Genomic DNA, 15,398 nt, shown 5'->3' on the forward strand with positions numbered 1-15,398 from the left:
AACCTTCCACATGAGAGCTCCCCTATGCCTTCACACCAGCAGCACCAACTGGCTGTGTTTGATAAGGCTCAACAGCGTCTGCAAGTCCAGCATGTGTAACAAAAGGAACGCTTTAATACCGCAGACTTAAGCAAAAATCATATGTAGCTCTATTATACACACACACCCATCCCCTCGTAAACTATGGAATACACGATCTTGACCCTACATGCCAAATGCAATTCTACAAAACAGAAAAATTGTTTACTATATTAAAATGAATATTACTATGCTTCTCCTTCATTGCAGAGTCTTCCCAAGAAAAACTTGTTTAGAGTATTAAAGCATATGGAGCAATATAAAAAGGTGACATTACATTATAATTAGATCATATTAGTGTCTGCAACTATAGTACAGCAAAAGGGAAATTACTTTCTAAAATTAAATCTCTCCATGTACTTCTCAGCATCTTTTTTTAAAGAAACCAGCATGGTTAACAAACAACACTAGATCTATCTATAGCCTTCTCAACAGTGACCACATAAATGATAGGCCTTTCTGAAAGAGAGACTTATCCTATTAATAATGTATTCTCTGGGAGTTTTTAACTCAGTGCCAGGAATGCTGTTTTCCATGTGCACAAAAGTAGATTAGTGTTTGTGTACATTGAGCAGTGCTGCTGGCACATGCTTTTGCAGATAAAGCGGAAACCAATTTGGGAAGGAGGGACTATGGGCAATTAATCTGGAAATAGAATCTGAATTATTTGAAAAACCAAATAGTGCTATAAAACCTGCTCTTAACAATGGCATTTTATAATATCCCCTGGCATCTTTAAAGAAATGTTTTTAAAATACTTTCAAATAATTTGGAACCAACAAGTTGTGAACACAGCTGGTATATGTAAGTGGATAATATTATTCTTGTAATTAACCTGCTTCTCCCTCACCAGTCTCCCTCTACTGTTTGTTACACTGTGCTACTCTACTGTCTGTTACACTGCTACTGGCACCTGTATGCATCTTCATAGACAGAAATATAATCAAGCAATATTTCTTTTTAAAGATAAATTTTGGTAACCTTTAGCTAAGTTTTTTTTTTATTCCTAGATTTTTTGTTTTTGTGGGTTTTTTAAATCTTGGTAACTTTGGAGTGCCTGAAACAGGACATGCTGGCCCTTTAAAACAGGCAATAAGCCCAGCACTGCCCTTGATCTTAGTATCAGCCAAGAAGCTGTAGAATCCAGGCAGATTTCACAAGGTTGATGGGAATTGTAAGCCTCAAACAATGCATGTTGGGAAAGGGGACAATAATATAAAGATCTCACTTTACTGAGAGGAAAACTGAGACAGAACTGCTTTATGAGAAGAGAGGCAAGACTCCTTAAAGGGGCCTGATTTTCAGAGAGAGTACACTCAGCATTCTGAATATCAGATTCCTCTAACATCTCAAATCGGGCACCCAAATGACTAGCTGCTTTTGAAGATCTTGTACTTCCTTTCTCAGATTGTACTGAATTTAATAATGCCACTTCAGACTTTAGTACAACTTAGCCTAACCTTATAGTCAAAGTCTTTATGGAATAGCAAGCTCAATCAAAATCACTGTAATCCAATACTCTGGTTCCAAAACTGAGAGGTTGCAGAGCACTTACTGCTGGACTGCTGAGAGTTGACCAGTTGCAAGGTGCTGGTTCTCTTCCTCATTTGTAGCTTCTGAATAGCTTTTAAAAGAAGCTACAAATGTATAAATACATTTGTAAGATTACTTTCTGGGGTAAACAATGACTGTAGTTGCAGGGATGTTATTTTACCACTAATGGAGAGTACGTAGAATCTGTGTGATCACAAATAGGAGGGGGTACTCATGTCAGATACAATCTCTCTATTAAACAGTGGTTTACCCAGAGAACGTATCTAATACATATGAAGCAAAATGTCTTAAGACTTTGGGTAACATTTTCAAAAGCACCTAAGTGACTTAGGAGACTTCAGGCTTATCAACACAGTGTGGTAATGCACCTCTACCATGGTGTGATTTCTAACGCACGCTCATGAGTTGCATGTTAACTTGTCCATATATGCTACTGCTGCATTGTAATGTGATGTTGTTTGAAACAGTAGTGCATTAAAGCGTACTAGAGAACCTTTAGGCCGCACCAGGAGGGTTTCCATGGACCAATTAACACACAAGATATTAGTGCGTTTTAGAAATAATACCCTCATAGGAGGCATAACCCCATTGTGTAGACAAGGCCCATTTTTAAAAGTGAGTCTTATTCGTTGTCTGCATTACAGATTTCTACCAGTATTTCGATGTCAGTCAGTGATATGAAGAGGGGGTGGGGGGATTCCTGACTGACAGCTGTGTTGATTCTAGAGGAGATTCAGTTATGCCACAAAAGTGCAATTTAATCGGTATAGTTTGTTTCATTTGTAGGAGGTGGTTTTACTATACCAATATAGAGCAAAGCTTTGTCTGTTTGGTATCCACTAGAGGAGCACTTTGATGATATCGTATACCTGTACTCCTATGCTAATGAAGTGCTCCGAGAATAGATATGGCCTTAGCTCCTAAATCATTTAGGTACTTTTGAAAATTTCATCCATTGTCTCTTAATGCTACATTTCAACTAAATCCTTTGGAGATATAAGGATGCTTAGGATTTCTTGAGTGTTTTGGAGGGCTAATATATCACTTTTTCAGAAGACAATCATATTTTAGAATTGCATTGCACTTTTATTTCTGCAAGCAGAAAGATTCTGAATTTGCATACATCTTAATTTCACTTGATACTGCTACAACTTTTTACTCTCTCAGAGCATGTATTAGTCATGTCTGAAAACTCCTGAGTCCATGATTTCTAAGACTTCATCATTGAAGTTACTTTTAGAGCAAAGGATTTCAAAGGTGTTGAGTACCAAAATCTCTGAAAATTATGAGTCACTGTAAAATACAGTTGGAAAACTATGTACTGAAAGTTGGAGCAAGCATGCCTTTCTCAAGAACATCATGCTGGAGCTGAAGGGGTCAATCTCTTATCAGAGATATGTTGCTGGTTCTGAAATTTTCTGTGACATTTCTCCTATTTCCAACACTTTTTACTGTATTACAAAAAACTCAAGGAATTTTCTTCTATAATTGCTTAACTTTATGCTTTACAGGTAACCTGCAATGAAAAAAATTTGTTTGCACATTGTTTTGATTGTTTGATATATAAAGAAGGCTTAATGGGGTTTTTGGTTTTATATGACAGGTTTCAGAGTAGCAGCCATGTTAGTCTGTATTCGCAAAAAGAAAAGGAGTACTTGTGGCACCTTAGAGACTAACAAATTTATTTGAGCATAACCTTTCGTGAGCTACAGCTCACTTCATCGGATGCATTCAGTGGAAAATACAGTGGGAAGATTTATATACACAGAGAACATGAAACAATGGGTGTTACCATACACACTGTAACGAGAGTGATCACTTAAGATGAGCTATTACCAGCAGGAGAGCGGGGGAGGAGAGACAAAGTATGTGTGGGGGTCCAGGCCAGCACTAAAAACAAAGTTAAAATTTAATTTGCACTTAATACTGGTGTAAGAATTGGGCAAAACCCACTGTACCTTTTCAAACTGTTGTTTCAACTCATTTTTTGGCTGTATGTTTAAGCCGGCTGCCTGTTGTGGAGCACATCAACACACTGCTGGGTAAACATGTTTCATGCTGCAAACCAGTTCCAGCAGCTCAACCTGCTCTTACAAACAACAGATAATCTTAGTTAAACTCAGAATTGTTACTTCATTGGACCTAAATCCAACGACAATCCAACTGTGAACGTGCGGAGAAGCATTAGTCCTGGGTTTAGCATACAAGGGATACTGAGGAGAAGAGAATGAAAACACAATTTGTCTTCCTCCAGAGCATTCTAAAAACATTAGCTGTCAATCGTCCGACTTAGGTATTTCAAACACACCTGTCTTGGTACCCAACTGCTGAAAAGCATGAAATAGTTCTCCTCCCCAGATTTTGTTTGTGTTAGTGAGTGAGTGAGTGAATGTCTTAAAGACTGGCAACATTCATCGCTGGGTTTCCACATCTGTCATTAATCTAGAGTTAAAGAACCTCTGGAGCTAAGTCTTTCGAATCAGTCAAACTATAAAATCTGCTTTGTATTTGTCCAAGATGCAAACATTCCCATCTTATCTTACCACTGAACTGGAGTGGAATAGGAGGAAAAGATTCAGGGCTTTTGGAAAAATCAATCATCTATCTAATCTATCTCAACTACAGCAGCAAGGTGCTAAAGTGCAGCTGAATAATTGAGACCAGTTACTTTAAAGCTACAAAAAGAGAAATGTTATCATCAAAATCTCTCAAAAATTGGTCATGAATGGAAATAAAAGTGTCAGTGTTGCTAAGTGTGAAAGATGTCCTATCAACATGAACAGATAGAATGGTGCAAAAATACATTCTGGGATTTTGCCCTTTCTACATACTATTTTACCATTAAGAAAAGGAGTACTTGTGGCACCTTAGAGACTAACAAATTTATTAGAGCATAAGCTTTCGTGAGCTACAGCTCACTTCATCGGATGCATTTGGTGGAAAAAACAGAGGAGAGATTTATATACACACACACAGAGAACAGGAGACTAGATGATCTCCTGAGGTCCCTTCTAACCCTGATATTCTATGATCATACACACTGTAAGGAGAGTGATCACTTAAGATAAGCCATCACCAGCAGCGGGGGGGGGAAAGGAGGAAAACCTTTCGAAGTGAGCTGTAGCTCACGAAAGCTTATGCTCTAATAAATTTGTTAGTCTCTAAGGTGCCACAAGTACTCCTTTTCTTTTTGCGAATACAGACTAACACGGCTGCTACTCTGAAACCTTTCATGGTGACAAGCAGTGTAGGCTAATTCCAGCAGTTAACAAGAATATCAGAGGAACAGCGGGGGGTGGGGTGGGGGGGAGAAATAACATGGGGAAATAGTTTTACTTTGTGTAATGACTCATCCATTCCCAGTCTCTATTCAAGCCTAAGTTAATTGTATCCAGTTTGCAAATTAATTCCAATTCAGCAGTCTCTCGTTGGAGTCTGTTTTTGAAGCTTTTTTGTTGAAGTATAGCCACTCTTAGGTCTGTGATCGAGTGACCAGAGAGATTGAAGTGTTCTCCAACTGGTTTTTGAATGTTATAATTCTTGACGTCTGATTTGTGTCCATTCATTCTTTTACGTAGAGACTGTCCAGTTTGGCCAATGTACATGGCAGAGGGGCATTGCTGGCACATGATGACATATATCACATTGGTAGATGCGCAGGTGAACGAGCCTCTGATAGTGTGGCTGATGTGATTAGGCCCTATGATGGTATCCCCTGAATAGATATGTGGACAGAGTTGGCAACGGGCTTTGTTGCAAGGATAGGTTCCTGGGTGAGTGGTTCTGTTGTGTGGTTGCTGGTGAGTATTTGCTTCAGATTGGGGGGCTGTCTGTAAGCAAGGACTGGTCTGTCTCCCAAGATCTGTGAGAGTGATGGGTCGTCCTTCAGGATAGGTTGTAGATCCTTGATGATGCGTTGGAGAGGTTTTAGTTGGGGGCTGAAGGTGATGGCTAGTGGCGTTCTGTTATTTTCTTTGTTGGGCCTGTCCTGTAGTAGGTGACTTCTGGGTACTCTTCTGGCTCTGTCAATCTGTTTCTTCACTTCAGCAGGTGGGTATTGTAGTTGTAGGAATGCATGATAGAGATCTTGTAGGTGTTTGTCTCTGTCTGAGGGGTTGGAGCAAATGCGGTTATATCGTAGCGCTTGGCCGTAGACAATGGATCGAGTGGTATGATCTGGATGAAAGCTAGAGGCATGTAGGTAGGAATAGTGGTCAGTAGGTTTCCGATATAGGGTGGTGTTTATGTGACCATCGCTTATTAGCACCGTAGTGTCCAGGAAGTGGATCTCTTGTGTGGACTGGTCCAGGCTGAGGTTGATGGTGGGATGGAAATTGTTGAAATCATGGTGGAATTCCTCAAGAGCTTCTTTTCCATGGGTCCAGATGATGAAGATGTCATCAATGTAGCGCAAGTAGAGTAGGGGCATTAGGGGACGAGAGCTGAGGAAGCGTTGTTCTAAGTAAGCCATAAAAATGTTGGCATACTGTGGGGCCATGCGGGTATCCATCGCAGTGCCGCTGATTTGAAGGTATACATTGTCACCAAATGTGAAATAGTTATGGGTCAGGACAAAGTCACAAAGTTCAGCCACCAGGTTAGCTGTGACAGTATCGGGGATACTGTTCCTGACGGCTTGTAGTCCATCTTTGTGTGGAATGTTGGTGTAGAGGGCTTCATCCATAGTGGCTAGGATGGTGTTTTTAGGAAGATCACCAATGGACTGTAGTTTCCTCAGGAAGTCAGTGGTGTCTCGAAGATAGCTGGGAGTGCTGGTAACGAAGGGCCTGAGGAGGGAGTCTACATAGCCAGACAATCCTGCTGTCAGGCTGCCAATGTCGGAGATGATGGGGCGTCCAGGATTTCCAGGTTTATGGATCTTGGGTAGCAGATAGAATACCCCAAGTCGGGGCTCCAGGGGTGTGTCTGTGCAGATTTGTTCTTGGGCTTTTTCAGGGAGTTTCTTGAGCAAATGCTGTAGTTTCTTTTGGTAACTCTCAGTGGGATCAGAGGGTAATGGCTTGTAGAAAGTGGTGTTGGAGAGCTGCCTAGTAGCCTATTGTTCATACTCTGACCTATTCATGATGATGACAGCACCTCCTTTGTCAGCCTTTTTGATTATGATGTCAGAGTTGTTTCTGAGGCTGTGGATGGCACTGTGTTCTGCATGGCTGAGGTTATGGGGTAAGCGATGCTGCTTTTCCACAATTTCAGCTCGTGCACGTCGGCGGAAGCAGTCTATGTAGAAATCCAGGCTGCTGTTTCGACCTTCAGGAGGAGTCCACCCAGAATCCTTCTTTTTGTAGTGTTGGCAGGAAGGTCTCTGTGGGTTAATATGACAGAGCCAGAAGAGTACCCAGAAGTCACCTACTACAGGACAGGCCCAACAAAGAAAACAACAGAACGCCACTAGCCATCACCTTCAGCCCCCAACTAAAACCTCTCCAACGCATCATCAAGGATCTACAACCTATCCTGAAGGACGACCCATCACTCTCACAGATCTTGGGAAACAGACCAGTCCTTGCTTACAGACAGCCCCCCAATCTGAAGCAAATACTCACCAGCAACCACACACCACACAACAGAACCACTCACCCAGGAACCTATCCTTGCAACAAAGCCCGTTGCCAACTCTGTCCACGTATCTATTCAGGGGATACCATCATAGGGCCTAATCACATCAGCCACACTATCAGAGGCTCCTTCACCTGCGCATCTACCAATGTGATATATGTCATCATGTGCCAGCAATGCCCCTCTGCCATGTACATTGGCCAAACTGGACAGTCTCTACGTAAAAGAATGAATGGACACAAATCAGACGTCAAGAATTATAACATTCAAAAACCAGTTGGAGAACACTTCAATCTCTCTGGTCACTCGATCACAGACCTAAGAGTGGCTATACTTCAACAAAAAAGCTTCAAAAACAGACTCCAACGAGAGACTGCTGAATTGGAATTAATTTGCAAACTGGATACAATTAACTTAGGCTTGAATAGAGACTGGGAATGGATGAGTCATTACACAAAGTAAAACTATTTCCCCATGTTATTTCTCCCCCCCCACCCCACCCCCCACTGTTCCTCTGATATTCTTGTTAACTGCTGGAATTAGCCTACACTGCTTGTCACCATGAAAGGTTTTCCTCCTTTCCCCCCCCCCGCTGCTGGTGATGGCTTATCTGAAGTGATCACTCTCCTTACAGTGTGTATGATAAACCCATTGTTTCATGTTCTCTGTGTGTGTGTATATAAATCTCTCCTCTGTTTTTTCCACCAAATGCATCCGATGAAGTGAGCTGTAGCTCACGAAAGCTTATGCTCTAATAAATATGTTAGTCTCTAAGGTGCCACAAGTACTCCTTTTCTTTTTGCGAATACAGACTAACACGGCTGCTACTCTGAAACCTGTTATTTTACCATTAGCAGAGTAGGATTTTCATGGAACTTGTTTGAAGGACTACATAACATGCCTATTACCAGCACACTTCATCTAAAACAAGTTTCTTGGTCTACACAGGGATATAGTCAAACTGTGACTGGTTGTGTGGACCTGGGAAAGAAAAGAAAACAAGCTACAAAAAAAAACCCAGAGAAAGTAGAAAAGGAGGAGAAATAGGTACAAGGGAGCAAAGAACATTTATGATCAATGTACAAGCATTTCTGAAAAGAAAGGCATACAAGTAAGGCCCTACCAAATTTATGGTCCATTTTGGTCAATTTCATAGACATAGGATTTTAAAAATCATAAATTTGATCAATTCAGCTATTTAAATCTGAAATTTTACAGTGTTGTAATTGTAGGGACCCTGACCCAGAAAGGAGTTGTGGGGTGATCGCAACGTTATTGTGGGGGGTGTTGAGGTACTGCTACCCTTACTTCTGCGCTGCTGCTGGCGGTGCTGCCTTCAGAGCTGGGCAGCTGGAGAGTGGTGGCTGCTGGCTGGGAGCCCAGCTCTGAAGGCATAGTCACCACCAGTAACAGCAGAAGTTAGAATGGCATGATATGGTATTGCCACCCTTACTTCTGTGCTGCTGCTGGCATGGCGCTGCCTTCAGAGCTGGGCACCTGACCAATAGCTGCCAATCTCTGGCCACCCAGCTCTGAAGGCAGCGCAGAAGTAAGGATCAAAATACTGCGACCCCCCCCTTAAAATAATATTGCGACCCCCCTGCAAGTCCCTTTTGGGTCAGGACCCCCCAATTTGAGAAACACTGGTCTCCCCAATGAAATCTGTAGACTATAGTGTAAAAGCACACAAAAGACCAGATTTCACAGGGGGAGATTAGATTTCACGGTCCATGAAGCATTTTTCATGGCCATGAATTTGGTAGGGCCCTACATACAAGTATGACACGCACAAAAGGATCTCATAGACTCATCGACTTTAAGGTCAGAAGGGACCATTATGATCGTCTAGTCTGACCTCCTGCACAATGCAAGCCACAGAATCTCACCCACTCACTTCTGTAACAAACCGCTGACCTATGTCTGAGCTACTGAAGTCCTCAACTCGTGGCTTAAAGACTTCAAGGTGCAGAGAATCCTCCAGCAAGTGACCTGTGCCGCACGCTGCAGAGGAAGGCAAAAAAATCCCAGGACCTCTGCCAATCTGTCCTGCAGGAAAATTCCTTCCTGACCCCAAATATGGCGATCAACTAAACCCTGAGCATGTGGGAAAGACTCACCAGCCAGACATCCAGGAAAGAATTATCTGTAGTAACTCAGATCCCACCCTATCTAGTGTCCCACCACAGGCCATTGGGCATATTTACCACTAATAGTCAAAGATCAATTAATTGCCAAAATTAGGCTATCCCATCATACCATCCCCTCCATAAATTTATCAAGCTTAGTCTTGAAGCCAGATACGTCTTGTCTCCACTGCTCCCCTTGGAAGATTATTCCAGAACTTTACTCCTCTTATACTTTGTCTAATTTCAAGTCTAAACTTCCTGATGGACAGTTTATATCAATTTGTTCTCGTGTGTCCACACTGGTACTGAGCTTAAATAATTCCTCTCCCTCCATGGTATCCCTCTGATACATTTATAGAGAGCAATCATACCTCCCCTCAGCCTTCTTTTGGTTAGGCGAAACAAGCCAAGCTCTTTTAGTCTCCTTTCATAAGACAGGTTTTCCATTCCTCGGATCATCCTAATAATCCTTCTCTGTACCTGTTACAGTTTGAATTCATCTTTCTTAAATATGGGAGACCAGAACTGCACACAATATTCCAGGCGAGGTCTCACCAGTGCCTTGTATAATGGTACTAACACATCCTTATCTCTACTGGAAATACCTCGCCTGATGCATCCCAAGACCGCATTAGCTTTTTTCACAGCCATATCACATTGGCGGGTCATAGTCAACCTGTGATCAACCAATACTCCAAGGTTCTTCTCCTCTGTTACTTCCAAGTGATGCATCCCCAGTTTATATCAAAAATTCTTGTTATTAAGCCCTAAATGCATGACCTTGCACTTTTCACTATTAAATTTCATCCTATTACTATTACTCCAGTTTACAAGGTCATCCAGATCTTCCTCTATGATATCCCGGTCCCTCTCTATATTGGCAATACCTCCCAGCTTCGTGTCATCTGCAAACTTTATTAGCACGCTCCCACTTTTTGTGCCAAGGTCAGTAATAAAAAGATTAAATAAGATTGGTCCCAAAACCAATCCCTGAGGAACTCCACTAGTTACCTCCTTCCAGCCTGACAGTTCACCTTTCAGTATGACCCGTTGTAGTCTCCCCTTTAACCAGTTCCTTATCCATCTTTCAATTTGCATATTGATCCCTATCTTTTCCAATTTAGCTAATAATTCCCCATGTGGAACCGTATCAAATGCCTTACTGAAATCAAGATAAATTAGATCCACTGCATTTCCTTTGTCTAAAAAAATCTGATACCTTCTCAAAGAAGGAGATCAGGTTGGTTTAGCACGATGTACCTTTTGTAAAACCATGTTTTTTGTATTTTGTCCCAATTACCACTGACCTCAATGTTCTTAACTACTTTCTCCTTCAAAATTTTTTCCAAGACTTTGCTTACTAGAGATGTCAACCTAACAGGCCTGTAGTTACTCGGATCACTTTTTTTCCCCTCCTTTCTTAAAAATAGGAACTATGTTAGTAATTCTCCAGTCATACAGTACAACCCCTGAGTTTACAGATTCATTAAAAATTTTGCTAATGGGCTTGCAATTTCATGTGCCACTTCCTTTAATATTCTTGGATGAAGATTATCTGGGCCCCCCTATTTAGTCCCATTAAACTGAGCTCGGATGTGGTAATATCTACCTCCATATCCTCATTTCCATTTGTCGTCCTACCATTATCCCTAAGCTCCTCATTAATGACTGAGGCAAAGTATTTGTTTAGATATTGGACCATGCCTAAATTATCCTTAACCTCCACTCCATCCTCAGTGTTTAGCGGTCCCACTTTCTTTGTTTTCTTCTTATTTATATGGCTAAAGAACCTTTTACTAGTGGTTTTAATTCCCTTTGCAAGGTCCAACTCTACATGGCGTTTGGTCTTTCTCACTTTATCCCTACATGTTCTGAACTCAATAAGGTTGCTTTCCTTGCTGATCCCTCCCATCTTCCACTCCTTGTAGGCCTTCTGCTTTTTCTTAATCTCCTCTCTGAGATGCTTGCTCATCCAGCTTGGTCTACAACTCTTGCCTTGAGTTTTTTCCCCCTTTCCTGGGATGCAGGCTTCTGATAGTTTCTACAACCTTGACTTGAAGTAATTTGAAGCCTCCTCCGCCTTTAGATCCACACATTCTTCAGTCCAATCCACTTCCCTAACTTATTTCCTTAATTTTTTTAAATTAGCCCTTTTGCAGTAAAAAATCCTAGTCACAGATCTATTTTTGTTTATCCTTCCATTTAGTTTGAACTGAATTAGCTCATGATCACTCAAACCGTCATGACTACTATTCCACCATGTTTCTGTTATCCCTATAAAATCTGGTTTCACTTCCTGCACCAATAGCTCTAGTTCCTCCATTTCGTTACCTAGGCTCCTCGCATTAGTGTACAAACATCTTAATTTTTGCTGTTTGGCTTCTCTCACATTCTTTACCTGATTAGGCACAGACATTCTACCACCTATTAGACAGGTATTGTCAGCATCACCTATTAGACAGGTATCTACATTACCCTTCCTCATGTCCATTCTCCTACTCACAGCTGTATCCTTTCTTACTTCGTTTTCTTCCCTCTCAATGTTAAAATCCGGCGTGGAGATTACCTGGACATCTCCCAACCATCTCCCCCAAATTCCTAGTTTAAAACTCTCTTCATCAGTTGTGCCAGCCTCCATCCTAGAAGTCTATTTCCTTCCCATCTCAGGTGAAGTCCATCCCGAGAGAACAATCCTCTGTCAATGAATGCTTCCCAGTGGCCATACATCCCAAAGACCTCCTTATAGCACCACTGCCTGAGCCATCTGTTGAGCATCATAATCTTGTCACACCTTTGTTGTCCTTCTTTAGGAACAAGCAGAATCCCACTGAAGATTGGCTGAGCCTCAATTTCCTTAAGCGTCTTCCCCAGCCTGGCATAGTCTCCCTTGATATGCTCCAGTGAGAATCTAGTTGTATCATTTGTTCCCACATGAAGGACAATCAGTGGATTCTTTCCTGCTCCCGTTAGGATCCTCTTCAGCCTCAGGTTCACATCCCATATCTTAGCACCCGGCAGACAGCACACCCTTCTGTTCTCTGGATCAGCTCTGGTTACAGGCCTGTCTAGTCTTCTCATTAAGGAATCCTCAATCACGTAGACCTGCTTTTTCCTGGTGATGGTGCGATTCTCCGGTCTATCCCCTCTGGCTTCAAGTCCCCTCGATTCCTATTGTCCCTTGCAATCCTCTGCAAACCATCCCGTAACCTCCTGGGGCTCATATTTGGTGTTATTTCCATTGACTCTTGCCCTCTTCCTATAAGACTAGCTGCTCTTCTCTTCTTCCTTGCCCTCTCACCTTCAGTGACCACTTGCTATGCCCCTTCTTCATTTTCCAACTCCGCAAACCCGTTCCTGAGCTCTATTTCTTCTTCACTAGCCAGTCTTTTCCTCTGCCTGGTTCTCTTGGTCACATGCTTCCACTGTCCACTTTCCTCACCTAGCAGTCTCCCCTCAGCGTTCTTTGGTCCTGCTTCCATCTGCAAGTCTGAGCTTTTCCCTTCAGCCTTCTCATGTCTTTGCTCCATCATCCGCTTGAACGCTCTTCTAAAACTCAACCAACCAGAGTTTCCATCTGCATCTCCAATCCTCGGATCTTTTCTTCCATCAGCTCTATCAGGTGGCACTTCATGCAGATGAAACTCTTTTCAGGTACCCCCTCCAGGATCATGTACATGCCACAGCTTCCACATCCAGTCATCTTCATTGTGTCTTCTACTGCTTGGGTCACTACCACTGCTGCCTTTGCATCTGTCATAGCCTTCTCACCTTAGTCCTGTTAGTCCAGAAAAACACAGACCAAACCAAAACACCACCACCCACAGCAAAACAAACCCCCAACGATCACCAAAACACTGCCAGACCACCACACACTCCCTTCACTAGCCTGTCTGTTCCTCTGCCTGGCTCTCTTAGTCTTCCCCCCAAACTCCCCTTGTAAACTCCCCTGTTTACAGCTTTGTTTGCTGGCTTCTATGCCGTTGCCTGACTGGCTGGCTACCTTTATAAGACCCCTAGTCAGAGAAGCTCCGCCCGCACTCAGGGCTCAGCTTCTCTCCCAGCACACTGCCCCTACCAGCCTAAATACCTTCTCCTCCAAGAGAACTCCCACTCAAAGTCCCCTGTTTACAGCTCTGTTTGCTGGCTCCTGTCTCTCATTGATGTGATGCTTGTGACCCGCAAGTAGCCCAAGTGGATGCTGGAAGTGCAGGGCAGTATCACTGCCCAATACTCTAACCAGGATTGCTTCAACATATTAAAAACAAGCATAACTATCCTACTACATATCAGAGGGGTAGCCGTGTTAGTCTGTATCCACAAAAGCAACGAAGAGTCCGGTGTCACCTTAAAGACTAACAGATTTATTTGGGCATAAGCTTACATGGGTAAAAAACCCACTTCTTCAGATGCATGGAGTGAAAATTACACAAACAAGAATAAATATATATCGGCACATGAAGAGAAGGGAGTTACTTTACAAGTGAAGAACCAATTTGAAGGACAATTTAGTTAGGGTGGATGTGGTACACTCCCAATAATTGATGAGGAGGTGTCAATACCAAGAGAGAAAATTTCTTTTGTAGTGAGCCAACCACTCCCAGTCCCTATTCAAGCCCAAAGTGATAGTGTTAAGTTTGCAAATGAATTGTAGCTCAGCAGTTTCTCTTTGAAGTCTGTTTTTGAAGGTTTTTTTTGTTGAAGTATGGGTACTTTTAAATCTGTTATTGAGTGTCCAGGGAGACTGAAGTGTTCGCCTACTGGCTTTTGTATGTTACCATTCCTGATGTCTGATTTGTGTCCATTTATCCTTTTACGTAGAGACTGTCCAGTTTGGCCAATGTAAATGGCAGAGCAGCGTTGCTGGCACATGATGGCATATATCACATTAGTAGATGTGCAGGTGAATGAGCCTCTAATGGTGTGGCTGGTGTGGTTGGGTCCTATGATGGTGTCACTAGAGCAGATATGGGGACAGAGAAGGCAATGGGGTTTGTTACAGGGATTGGTTCCTGGGTTAGTGTTTCTGTGGTGTGGTGTGTAATTGCTGGTGAGTATTTGCTTCAGGTTGGGGGACTGTCTGTAAGCAAGGATTGGCCTGCCTCCCAAGGCCTGTGAGAGTGCGGGATCGTTTTCCAGGATAGGCTGTAGATTGTTGATGATGTGCTGGAGAGATTTTAGCTGGGGGCTGTACGTGATGGCCAGTGGTTCTCTGTTGTTTTCCTTGTTGGTCCTGTCCTGTAGTAGGTGACTTCTGGATGCCAGTCTTGCTCTGTCAATCTGTTTCCTCACTTCCCCGGGTGGGTATTGTAGTTTTAAGAATTCTTGATAGAAATACTGTAGGTGTTTGTCTCTGTCTGAGTGATTGGAGCAAATTCGGTTGTATCTAAGGGATTGGCTGTAGACAATGGATCATGTGATATGTCCTGAATGGAAGCTGGAGGCATGTAGGTAAGTACAGCAGTCAGTAGGTTTCCAGTATAGGGTGGTGTTTATGTGACCATTATTTGCACTGTAGTGTCCAGGAAGTGGATCTCTTCTGTGGACTGGTCCAGGCTGAGATTGATGGTGGGGTGGAAATTTTTGAAATCCAGGTGGAAATCTTCAAGGAGGTTTTTTTACCCATGAAAGCTTAGGCCCAAATAAATCTGTTAGTCTTTAAGGTGCCACCGGACTCCTCATTGTTTTTATCCTACTACATATTACACACACAGACACGTAGACCAAGTGGAACTAATAAGAAAAATGTGCTGAACTTCACTACTCAGTTACATTGATTTCCTCGTTTCTCTTCCCCCGTAATGCCCTGCCTGTCATGTAAGTATACTTTAAGGTCTACAGGGCATAGACCCAGTCTTCAAAAATCTGTCTGCAAAGCATCTAGCACACTTTAGAACTATACAAACAGTAAAACTAATAATTCATCAGACATTCTTATTCTGGTCCACACCGTGAATATATTTACTATGTGCAAGACAAACAATAAAAGGATTATATCCATCTGTTTGAGTTCCCCAAATTCTCCTATTCCAGTTTAGCAGAGCAATGATAAAGTACAAGCTTTTT

The 15,398-nt window shown here is 42.4% G+C and overlaps 1 protein-coding gene across 17 annotated transcripts in view; it reads right to left on the reverse strand.

The window, feature by feature from the left end:
* PHF21A (PHD finger protein 21A) overlaps positions 1-15,398 on the reverse strand; it is a 244,235-nt gene that overhangs the window by 63,705 nt on the left and 165,132 nt on the right. The gene's annotated exons all lie outside the window — the stretch shown is intronic.

The sequence above is a fragment of the Dermochelys coriacea genome, chromosome 6, assembly GCF_009764565.3.
Source record: "Dermochelys coriacea isolate rDerCor1 chromosome 6, rDerCor1.pri.v4, whole genome shotgun sequence".
NCBI classification, from domain to species: Eukaryota; Metazoa; Chordata; order Testudines; family Dermochelyidae; genus Dermochelys; species Dermochelys coriacea.